Source organism: Bos indicus, chromosome 26, assembly GCF_029378745.1.
Source record: "Bos indicus isolate NIAB-ARS_2022 breed Sahiwal x Tharparkar chromosome 26, NIAB-ARS_B.indTharparkar_mat_pri_1.0, whole genome shotgun sequence".
Lineage (NCBI taxonomy): Eukaryota > Metazoa > Chordata > Mammalia > Artiodactyla > Bovidae > Bos > Bos indicus.
Genome location: NC_091785.1, coordinates 46812370 through 46824559, shown reverse-complemented (window position 1 = coordinate 46824559; position 12190 = coordinate 46812370). Strand labels below are relative to the sequence as shown.

General features: G+C 50.5%; 1 protein-coding gene across 7 annotated transcripts in view; it reads right to left on the bottom strand.

Moving 5' to 3' along the window:
• Nucleotides 1-12190, bottom strand: part of PTPRE (protein tyrosine phosphatase receptor type E) — a 184224-nt gene that overhangs the window by 122124 nt on the left and 49910 nt on the right. The gene's annotated exons all lie outside the window — the stretch shown is intronic.

Sequence of the window (12190 nt, the reverse complement as noted above, 5' to 3'; positions counted from 1 at the left end):
GTGTATCCAGCCCCAGCTTCTCCCTGAAGCCTCCCCCTAGAGTGAAGACTGAGGCCAGCCCTCCCCGTGACCGAGGAGGAAACAGAAGCCCTGAGACTGGGTGACAGCCCTCCGTTTCGAGACAAACCTCACTCTCCACCCGAGTCTGTTACTGTAAGAGCCGTGTTCCCAAAGTTGCCTCACCCCTTGCCTGGGGCCGGATCCCACCTGTGCAGGGGACTCAGCGGGCTGTGCACATGTGGGTGACCCTCTGTACAAACGTGCCAGCCTCTGCGACCACCATGTGCATCGGGGTGCGGTGCTCACGAGGAACGAAGCTCACATCACAGGTCACATTAAGACCCTCCCTAACACTTCAGTTCCGTGTGACACAGAGGCGAGGCCTCTGCGTGCGACAAAGGAAGGGGGCTGTGCTGCTGTGTGTTAGGACAGGACGTACGATTCAGGATAATGACCACGGGTGACTTTGCTATGTCACCTACTTTTATGTACATTAAAAAATTATTTATTTGGCTGCTCTGGGTCTTAGTTGCAGCATGTGGGATTTAGTTCCTTGACCAGGGATTGAACCCACCACCCCCCTGCATTGGAAGCGTGAAATCTTAGCCCCTGGACAACCAGGGAAGTCCCCGTGTCAACTAACTTTAATGCATAGAAGCCAATCTATCCAACTACTGGCCCTAGGTAAATTTCACCTGGGGAATGGGTTATTTTTAAAATGACTAACCATTCATAACTAAAACGAAATGATCTTTCTCCCATGGGGCTTCCCAGGTTGGCTCAAATGGTAAAGAATCTGCCTGCAATGCCAAAGACGTGGGTTTGATCCCTGGATCAGGAAGATCCCCTGGAGGAGGGTATGGCAACCCACTCCAGTATTCCTGCCTGGAAAATTCCATGGACAGAGGAGCCAGGCGGGCTACAGTCCATGGGGTCACAAAGAGTCGGACATGACTGGCAAATGACTTGAGTAGGAATACTATCTACCTAAAATCTCCAGTAAGGAGGGAAACATCAAGTTATTTCATTTGTGAATGCAGCTGTTAAATGCATTAAATGTTAAATTAAATGGATAATTTAGAATCCGTTAGTGAATTTTGTATGCTGTTGGATTACTGAAAAAACTGTCAACGTTTTCAAGCTTCAGAGTTTAGAATAATAATTAAAAAAAAAAATAGGAGTCTGTAGTCTCTTTCCATCTGTGACTGCAACATGTAATCAGTTGACCAGCAGATTGTTTCTTGAATGCCTACTATGTTGTCCTGGAGCGGAAATGGCAACCCACTCCAGTACTCTTGCCTGGAAAATTCTGTGGACAGAGGAGCCTGGCGGGCCACAGTCCACAGGGTCACAAAGAGTCAGACGTGACTGAGCGCGCACGCAGGCACGCAGTCTACTACGCTGAAGCATTTGATGAGGTGCTTTGGGCCTCGCAGAACATTGGCACAGACGAGCTGCCAACAGTGGCGAGGGAAGACCCTCTCATCCTCCCACCCCCGACTCCAGGCAGCAGCCAGGGAGGACGGGGCAGCTGCCTCTCAGGACAGGACTCTGAACCCTGGTCCTGGGCGGGTGGAGGGCAGGAGCGGCGCAGTCCAGTCCCGTAGCTCTGATTCCAGCCAGCTCTGCCAGTGCAGACCTTTCACCTGCAAGGCTGGGGTTACAGTGAGAGGATCCACCCCGCCCCCTCCCGCCGCTGCCCTTCCCCGGCTTGGCCGGCTTTGAGAGCTCCGGTGCTCTCTGTGAGGCAGCAGCTTGGCTCCTGCAGGCCCCGGGAGGACAGTCCCCAGGATCCTCACAGTGCAATGGCCTCTACTTTCCCAGCCCCTCACCTCTGATTCTCCAGGTCCAGAGTCTCCATGTGTGTATGGCGGGCTCCCAGGCCACGGTGGGCCAGGGAAACCCCTTGGTTACCACCATTCTGTGTGTGTATGTAAGTTCCTCTAGGGAAAAGAAATAAAGAACTCAACCGCAATGATGTGGGCAAATGAATTCTCGTGTTTCCAGGCAGGGGAGGGGAGACACCCGTGCTTCCTTCTGCAAGGCTCCTGACCCTGGACCCGGTGCCCTTGAGCCTGGGCAGTGGAGCCCACCATAGGCACCGGCATTTCCATGAACACTGAGGACTGTGGCAGCCGCTCACTCTGGTCCTGACCGACCGGATCCTACAGATCCCAGTGCAATCGGCTTCTCTACAGATGCCGAGCCACGGGACCACCGGGTGTGGGTGTGCACGTCACCTCCTTCACCCGCACAGCGACCCTGGAAGGCTCAAGAGCACTGGGCGAACTCAAGGCTCCTCTTGTTCCTCCAGACTACACAACCTTCCATTTATGCTGTCCTTATAAGATTCCACCAGAAAGAAAAGGCGAAAGAAATGGAAGAAAAAAAAAAAAAAACAGAGTTTACTGAATCCTATGCCAAGGTATTAGCTTTCCATCCTTAGTTCAGTACGACATCCTCAGGTCTGTATTTTTTAAGTTAAGGGATTAATCCATGCTGCGGAGATAGGAAAGGGATTTCTCCACCTTCTGGGAGGGGGAGGGGCAGGCAGGGGAAATCACTGTTGCAAGCGCCATCAGCTGAATGACTCAGACTTTCAAAATAAAGTCCTCACAGAATCCAGCACCAGGAAAGTGTTGACGTTTCCTGAAAAACTAGGATGTTCTTTTAATCGTACTGGAACAATACAAGCCATTGTGTTTTCGTTTTTTGCCATGTCAGCCAGGAAGCTTAGGACTGGATTTAAGGCACAATTACAATCACATCTTATCTCCAGGGAAAGGGAGCTGGCATTTGTGGAATGCCTTACTTGTACAGGGCGCTTCCAAACAAATATTTTTAATTGAATGCTCGCAATCGCCCGGTTATTATTCCAGCTCACAGAGTAGAGCAGCGGAGTTAAAGAGGCAGACTCACCAGACCCAAACCCGCCCAAATCATGAACCACTCTGACACCGTGCAGCCTCTTGTCCCTCTGGCGTCCCGGAAACTTCTCGGTGATAAATAGCACAGGTTATCAAGACGTCACTATGGTAACTCCATCCCCAGGATGGGAATGGTGGGTGCTTCCGGCCCCAGGCTCTGACTCACAGTTCCCTCCCTGGTCCTCAGAGGCGGCCTCGAGGTGGCCAGGATGAGTGAGCGCTTTATTGGGTAGACCCCAGGCTAGGCAGGGTCCGTCCAGACAGCTGTGCCTTCGCTGGACGTCAGGCCCTGGGTGGCGGCCCCGTAAGACGATGCCCCTCCGCTTCCCCTTCCATCTCTCACTAGCGGCTGCCATTCTCCGTCATCCCCACTGGCCTTCTCCAGCCCAGAGCACAGATGACTTCAGCGTCCTGGAGATTTCCCAGCAACACAGAACCCAAAGCACTCTGCTGGATTTGTAGTTATGCTGAACAGTAAAGGGCCGATTCCCATAGCGGTGACGCCTTCCCTGAACGCACACAGCGTGTCAGCTGGTCATCCAGTGAGAACTGGCCGCTAAGACGACGACTCCGTGACCTACACAGGGACACCAGCGCCCGTAAGGACCAACTGGGATGCGGTTGAAGCCAAGCCGCAGAGATTCACTGAAAATCTGCACAATGCCTCGCGCATCGTGGGTGCTCATAAAACACGGGGGAAAAGGTGGTACACGCTCTCTGATTCCGTTTATATAAAGTTCAAAAGCAGATTGAACGAAGGTGAGGAGCAGAAGAGGGGAGAGGTGGGGAAGAAGCGGGAAAAAGCAGCAGGAGGCTTGCGTGGGGGCAGGGCCTGTCCTGTCCTCTGGCCAGGCTGGTCACCCAGGGCCTCACTCTGTGAAAATCCAAGGTTCCGCGCATTCCTCCCGACTCGTGTGTTCAGTTCTGTAGGTATGAGTTAATCTGCTATTTCAGATCACTGCTAGTACTACTTTTCGCCCTGTATAAACAAACAAATCAATTAACAAGTGTGGCTTAAAACATCAATTTGCAAATACGGTCAACTGCAAAACGTTCTCACTCAATCTGCTCCTCACTCAACAGGGGGACAGATGACCCTCAGCACTGAGAGACTTAAAGCGTCGAAGGGCACAGGACCCCTGGCCTGACTGTGCCCCAGGCGTTCGCTTGTTTGACATCAGAAGCCCGATTTCTTAGAGAGCAAGCTTGTTTACCTTTAATCATGAACTTTATTTGAAATGACTTCTGATTCTTACTGTATTTGTGTTTATTTTGTTTTTATTTCTTTCTAACCTTAACCTTTTTATTTTGCACTGGGGTTGTTCAGTCTCCCAGTCATGTCTGACTCTTTGCAGCCGCATGCACTGTAGCTTGCCAAGCCTCCCTGTCCCTCACCATCTCCCAGAGTTTTCCCAAGCTCACGTCCCTTGCATCAATGATGCCATCCAGCCATCTCATCCTCTGATGTCCTCTTCTCCTTCTGACCTCAATCTTTCCCAGCATCAGGGACTTCTTCAGTGAGTCGCTCTTCGCATCAGATAACCAAAATACTGGAGTTTCAGCTTCAGCATCAGTCCCTCCAACAAATATCCAGGGTTGATTACCCTCAAGATTGACTGGTTTGATCTCCTTGATGTCCAAGGGATTCTCAAGAGTCTTCTCCAGCACCACAGTTTGCAGGCATCAATTCTTTGGCTTTCTGCCTTCTTTATGGTCCAACTCTCACAGTCTTATGTGACCACTGGCAAGACCATAGCTTTGACCATACGGATCTTTGTTGGCAGTGTAATATCTCTGCTTTTCAACACAGTCTAGGTTGTCATAGCTTTCTTGCCAAGAAGCAAACGTCTTCTGATTTCATGGCTGCAGTCACCATCAGCAGTGATCTTAGAGCCCAAGGAGAGGAAATCTGTGACTACTTCCACCTTTTCCCCTTCTATTTGCCATGAAGTGATGGAACCAGATGCCATGATCTTAGTTTTTTTAATATTTAGTTTTAAGCCAACTCTTTATTTGAAATGACTTTTTGATTTTTATTGCATCTGTTTTTACCTTGTTTTAATTTTTTTTCTAACTTTAAACTTTTTATTTTGCATTGGGGTACAGCCCATTAACAACGTGTAATAGCTGCAGGTGAACAGTGAAGGGACTCAGCCATACGTACACGTGTCCATTCTCCTCCAAACTCCCCTCCCGTCCAGGCCGCCACATACGACTGAGCAGAATCCCATGTGCTCTACAGTAATCCATTTTAATATAGCAGTGCAGTGCGTACATGACCTTCCCAAACTCCCTGAGTATGCCTTCTCCCCGGCAACCGTAAGTTTGTTTTCTTAGTCTTCGGTAAGTAAGTTCACTTGTAGGCACAGGAATCTCCACCTTGAATGCAAATCTTTATGATGTTGACCTTGACCTTGACCTTGACCCCTCAGTGGTGGGAGAGATTGCCTCTTAGGGGCTGACTGGGTGCTCTGGTCAAAGCACCTGGATTCGGATGCCTCCTCCTGCCAGGGCAGGAGCCGGGACCGCTAACCTCCCCTTTCTGAGCTGTGGGGTTTCCATTTACAAAATGAGGGGAGTTCCCTTTGTCCTGGGGAGGTGGGTGGGGGGACTGACTAGCCCAGCTTTGCCTGGGACTTTCTGGTTCTACACTCAAAATCCTGTGTGCTTAGTTGCTCAATCATGTCTGACTTTTTGCAACCCCAAGGACTGTAGCCCGCCAGGTTCCTCAGTCCATGGGATTTCTCAGATAAGACTGCTGGAGTGGATTGCCATTTCCTTCTGTAGATCTTCTTGACCCAGGGATTGAACCCATGTCTCTTATGTCTCCTGCAATGCAGGCAGATTCTTTACCACTAGAACCACCTGAGAAGCCCACACTGAAAATCCTAGGGGCCTGTAAACCCCTCAGTTCAGTTCAGTTCAGTCGCTCAGTCGTGTCTGACTCTTTGCAACCCCATGGACTGCAGCACGCCAGGCCTCCCTGTCCATCACCAACTCCCGGAGTTTACTCAAACTCATGGTCATCGAGTCGGTGATGCCATCCAACCATCTCATCCTCTGTCGTCCCCTTCTCCTCCCGCCTTCAATCTATCCCAGCATCAGGGTCTTTTCCGATGAGTCAGCTGTTTGCATCAGGTGGCCAAAGTATTGGAGTTTCAGCTTCAGCATCAGTCCTTTCAATGAATATTCAGGACTGATTTCCTTTAGAATTGACTGGTTGGATCTCCCTGCAGTCCAAGGGACTCTCAAGAGTCTTCTCCAACACCACAGTTCAAAAGCATCAATTCTTTGGCACTCAGCTTTCTTTATAGTCCAACTCTCACAGCCATACATGACTAGTGGAAAACCCCTCACTCCCTGGCAAACTGAGTGGCTGGTCACCGGGTGGGAACGTGAGATGTGCCAGGGAACATTTGTACTGGACCCTCTGTGTATGGGGTCCGGTGCAGGCCGTGAGCTCAATAAATACAGACTCTTTATCATTACCAAGACCACAACCTTCTCCCGAAAGTCTCCCTCTGTGTGTGCTTCGACTGTCATGTCTGTTGATGCATTATACCCAAGACATCTCCCCTAGACATCCCTCCCCTTCAGTTTCCTGACCCACTTTAAAACAGAAACGCACACACCCCTTCGCGTGAACTAGAAGGTTCATTATAGTGTGTTCACTCATAACATGAGTGTTCAGAGGGGAGCGGATGCTGGCCAGAGACAGTGAACCCCGCTGACCAGGAGGCAGCGCCTGGCCTGCTGAGCTCCACTCCTCGTGTTAAAATGAGGATGAAAGCCCGTCCACATCCTCAAGTGGCTGGATGCTGTGTGAAGATCTGGTGCGCCTGCTCATTGCCCTGTTCCGTGAGTGTGGGAGCTGGTACGGCACGCAGAGTGGGGACCAGCGTGGAGACCAGCGACCATCAGAGGTATCTGGGGGCTGGGGAACTAAGGTCAGGAGGAGGGCAGTGCAGGCAAAGGAGCCAGTGAGACACAGAGGAGACCTCAGTGATCAGGGCTGTGGTTCACAGCCCATGAGCAAGGTCAGACACAGTCCTGACCCTGAGCTGGCCAAGGTCTGAACAGCGGGAACCAGACTGAGATAAGGTTTCTGGGCTCAGACCCTCACTGTATCCGATGAAGAGCTCCCCTGCTCAGCTCAAATTATGCTAGTTTTTTCATCTGATGTCTGGCCACTAAAATACATGGATACTTGTATTTTAATATAAACTGTAAGAGGAATACAAAAGGAGACTGGTTATGTGTTTACGTTTACAAAGAGCAAAAGAAAAGAAGTCATGGCTTCTTCCTAATGTAAGGAAATGGAAGCATTTTTTATCGGGGTCTGTCTCTTACCTTCTACCGCAAATACCTGGGGAAGAGAGGAAAGGAGATGGTTTATAACAGAAAAACTCCCGGCGGAGTGGACGAACTCAATCCATGCTTTTTTTTCACATTTCCACGGGGATGCAAATCAATTTAAGTACTTAAAATAGCCACAGAAAGGGGGAAAAAAAAAGATCAACCTCTATTAGTTACCATGGGAATTACTAATTGAAGCACTTCTTTTGTCTTTTCAAGATCCTTGCCATTCCTGTGACATTTAGAATGATAAAATTAAGGGAGCCAGCATCTATTTCCTGCCATTTGATGATTATTAAAATATCATTATGGAAGTTCAAATTGAAGAAGCTTCTTCGGAAGTAAAACTCACTTATTGTAGTGACATACTTATTAAGGAAAACCACCTTGGATGGAATTTCGCAAGTAGAGTCTAGAATCTTCATAGGGTTATGAGATTTGGGAAAAGAGTCATTTAAAGCCCAAATGCTTCCAGGGCGTTTCAGTGGGAGAATACACGGAAGGCCGGCTGGCTGGACCCTGTCCCTCACCCAGATCACAGCTGCCTGCCAGAGAACCTTTCCGAAAAATGCCAGCATCTACAAGAGTTCTGAAAATCAGACATCTGACCACGAGCGCTTCTTGAAAATGAAACTTTTGATGGCATTCATTAGGACAGTGCCTTTGGGGGTTGTTTTTTAAATCATTACTTGCACAGAGTCTGCAGTACCCAAAATAACACTCCCAAATGTTACCAACCTGCGTCTTCACAGGATGGACAGCCCTGTAATGCGAACACCCTTGGAATATGAGATGGGTTGCTGAGGCACTTGGGTTTAGGAACAAAAATGTAAATCTTTCCCTTAAAATTGAGAACTGTTTACTGTTAGACTCGGGCTGAATGAAGAACTTTGCTAATACTTATAGGTGACTAGACTTACCATCTATGAAAATAGATTCTTAAAAGTTTAAATTTAATAAAGAGAAAGGATACCCTGGAAGCCAGGAGTAGGCAATGAACTGCTATTACACTGGGTTCAACTTCAAATGCAATTAGCTTTGCAAGGAGTGGTCTGGACAGGAAAGAGGTTGGACAACACAAGTAGGAAGGCTTAAAACCTGGACCTGGTACTAACCCTAATGCTTGCTTTAAGAAAAGAAGACTGATTCCCTGAACCAAAGGATGAGCAGTAAAAGAGACGAAAGGTAGGGAAACTGGTTTCTCCTCCAAGAGGGAGAAACCACCTTTCCATCTTGGCACAGAGGGCAAGGCAGCTTGGGCATGGGGGTCACAGACCCTCAGCTGGGAGCAGATGCCCCTTCCTTCCTCTTGCAGAGAAGCCAGGGCCCAGGAGCCAGGCTTTCCCAGAAGGTGAGCATGCGCTGTGGTCTCAGACTGCTGGAGAGCACCCCAGCCCAGCAGCTTCTGCACACACTCACTCTCACATGCACACACAGAGACACACACACACACAAACACAGATGCGCACAGACACACAGTTACACATATACACAGATCCTTCCCCACACATACACACAAACACACACATACACACATATGTAGACACACAGACACCAACATACACAGACCCACACACACACCAACACATGCAGACACACACATATACACACAAACACACAGACATGCACATATACACACATACAGATACACACAGACACACACACACATACACAGATACACACAAACCCACAGACACACACACACACACAGACATACATACACACACAGTCACACATATAGACCCACACATACACACATACACACACCGACAGACACACACAGAGACACACACACACACACACAGTCACACACATACACAGACCTCCCTACACACAGACACACACATATACAGACACAGAGACACAAACAGACACAGACACACACAGGCACACACGCTGCTCCTCTAGGAGAGGCAGGAGGAGACCTCTCCAGGATTGGAAATGCTTCCCTCGCCCACTTTGGACTTGTCAGCTCCACTTTGTCACACAAGTGACGCAAAGAAGACCCTTCCTGAGTTATCAGAGACAAAGTGCACTCACGTATGAAGCCTTTTCTACATGCTGGGCTCTTCGCCAGCAATGGTCCGTATAGCCAAAGCTGTGGTTTCTCCAGCAGTCATGTACATGTGTGAGAGTTGGACCAAAAAGAAGGCTGAGCACCGAAGAACCAATGCTTTCCAACTGTGGTGTTGGAGAACACTCTTGAGAGTCCCTTGCACTGCAACAAGATCCAACCAGTCCATCCTAAAGGAGATCAGTCCTGAATATTCACTGGAAGGACTGATGCTGAAGCTGAAGCTCCAATACTTTGCCACCTGATGCGAAGAGCTGACTCATTGGAAAAGACCCTGATGTTGGGAAAGATTGAAGGCAGGAGGACAAGGGAGCAACAGAGGATGAGATGGTTGGACGGCATCACCGACTCGATGGCCATGAGTTTGAATAAACTCCAGGAGATAGTGAGGGACAGGGGAGCCTGGCCTGCTGCAGTCCATGGGGTCACTAAGAGTTGGGCACGACTGAGCGACTGAGCAACAACTGAAGATGCCAACGCAGTATCGACGGGCCCACACAGAGGCACCCCTGGCTCTCAGGCAGCTCACAGGGTGGGGAAGACAGACAGGAATCATGAGTTGACATCAGCAAACAAGCTGACCCAGACTAGTAGTCAGCGAAGCCTTCCTGTAGGAAGCATGGAAGTTAATTAGATGGGAGGCGGGTGGGAGAGAGCATTCCAGACAGCTCATGCAACCAGCGTGTGGAGAAAGGGCCCACACCTCCGGCCTTGGCTGCATCTGCTGGTCACAGCCCTTCGGGGGTAGGAGGCAGACCCGGGTATCTGGGTTATCTACATTTCTACGTGCCCAGGGCAGGGTGGGGCCTAACTGCCATCTCAGCGGCTGTCTGCCACGGACCCCCTTCCTCCAGTGCGCGCCTCCTCCAGCCTCAGCCAAGCTTTCTCGGCCCACGCCTGCCCAGTCGAGGTCTCTGGACCCACGTTTCTACTTCCACAGAGGAATCTGCAGGTGCCATGACTAGGCAGCACAAAGATCCCAGCCCTGGCTCCTGCGGATGGCACATCCCTCCTGTCCACCTGGCCGCTACCTTAGCCTGCGGGTTCTCCGCTTTGGCAAGATGATATCTTGGACCAGATGACCCTGTGTCCTAGGGTCTCTGTCCTGGAGTCACCGGATGTTTGGTAGTGTCCCTGCCCCCTACCCACTAAACGCCAGCAACGTCCCTCCCCCCACCTTCCCTGTCAGGACAATCAAACGCTTCTCCAGCAAATGACGGCAGGGGAGGATGCAAAATCCCCCGCAGTGAGAACCCCCGCAGTGAGAACCACTGCCATGGGCCACTCTCCCGACCCCTCAGGGCGTCCTCGGCCTCACCCCTGCCAAAGAGGATGCTGAAAGCGATCCGATCTCCACCACCTGCAGCCTCACTCAGTTCAGCTCTGGCTGCTTGTGTCCGGATTTGATCAGAGGCATCACCATTTCCAATTCACTCTCCCAGCTCTCAACACAAGCCCTGGTATACACTTCACATTTAACACACGTCTGTCTGTGTGATGAATGGACTCCTGTAATAGAGTCCCAAACACTCTCACAAGCCTCATCTCCTCTTGCCCATCTGCTGTCTTCTAAGGTGCAGAGCTGACCACACCGTGACCTTGCTCTAAAACATTCTCTGGCTCCCCACAGATGTTACGAGTTATCAGACTGGTTAACGACTTTTCCAAACCATCTCTGACTCATCTCCACGTTTACCTTGTTACTGCGACCCCACGGACTGCAGCACGCCAGGCTTCCCTGTCCTTCACTGTCTCCTGGAGTTTGCTCAAACTCATGTCCATTGAGTTGGTGATGCCATCCAACCATCTCATCCTCTGCCACCCCCTTCTCCTTTGGCCTTCAATCTTTCCTAGCATCAGGGTCTTTTTCAATGAGTAAGCTCTTTGCATCAGGTGGCCAACCCGGAGAAGAGAATGGCAAATCACTCCAGGGTTCTTGCCATGAGAACCCCATGAACAGTACGTTTGCCTTGAAATGACCTTAAACCAAATGATTGCTTTTTCACAAATATCCCTTGCCTCATTTTCAATGGTAAATGCTTGAGATCCCAGAGAGCTTGGGCATTGCCCTGGAACACACCGATGGGAGAATGGGAGAGGGTGTGGAGACTCTCCAGGTAAAGCTTTGATGTCCTTCTGAGGCCAAGAAGATAAGCCTTCATCTGTGGCACTGATCACAGTGATGAAAGCATCACCCATCCTAATCAGCCAGGGAAGCGAAACACTAGCCAAGAACTCTCTCTGTCTGGACCTATTTATTAAAGTGGTCTAGGATAGGCTATCCCAGAGGCTTGACCCAGAGAGCAGACTGTAGGGAAAAAAAAATCAACCTTCTTGATAGCAAGCATCATCAGTCTCTCAGGGCCAGTGGCATGAGCTGTCAGAGGGCTTCTTGGGATGAGGTTCATTCCTCCTTCTCCCGTAGAATGGGCAGGGTCCTAACCCCGAGCACATAGGCGTGGGGGATGGGCGGGGATCCCAGAGACCGCCTGTTGCGACTGCTCCAGGGCACCCAGTGCCGTGCTCTGAACTATAACTACCCCATAAACATTGAACTGTCATTTGACTGCAGCTGATTAAAGATGCAGGGATCTCGTCCCAACAGTGAGCTGACAGGGCAGAGGATGTGATGGTGCCTGGGAGAACCCGGAGGGGCGTCTGCAGGCCTGGCCAGTCCCCAGCCCTGCATGCGTTGCACATCAGGGCACCGCCCCTGCCCTCCGCATCAGAGTAGCCTCTGTTCCCCGGGGCAGAGCAGCTGCGGGGGGTGGGGGACCCGCTCTGGCCTGGACTCACTGTCGGGTGAGCAGGGCCGAGCCAACTGACCCTTGGG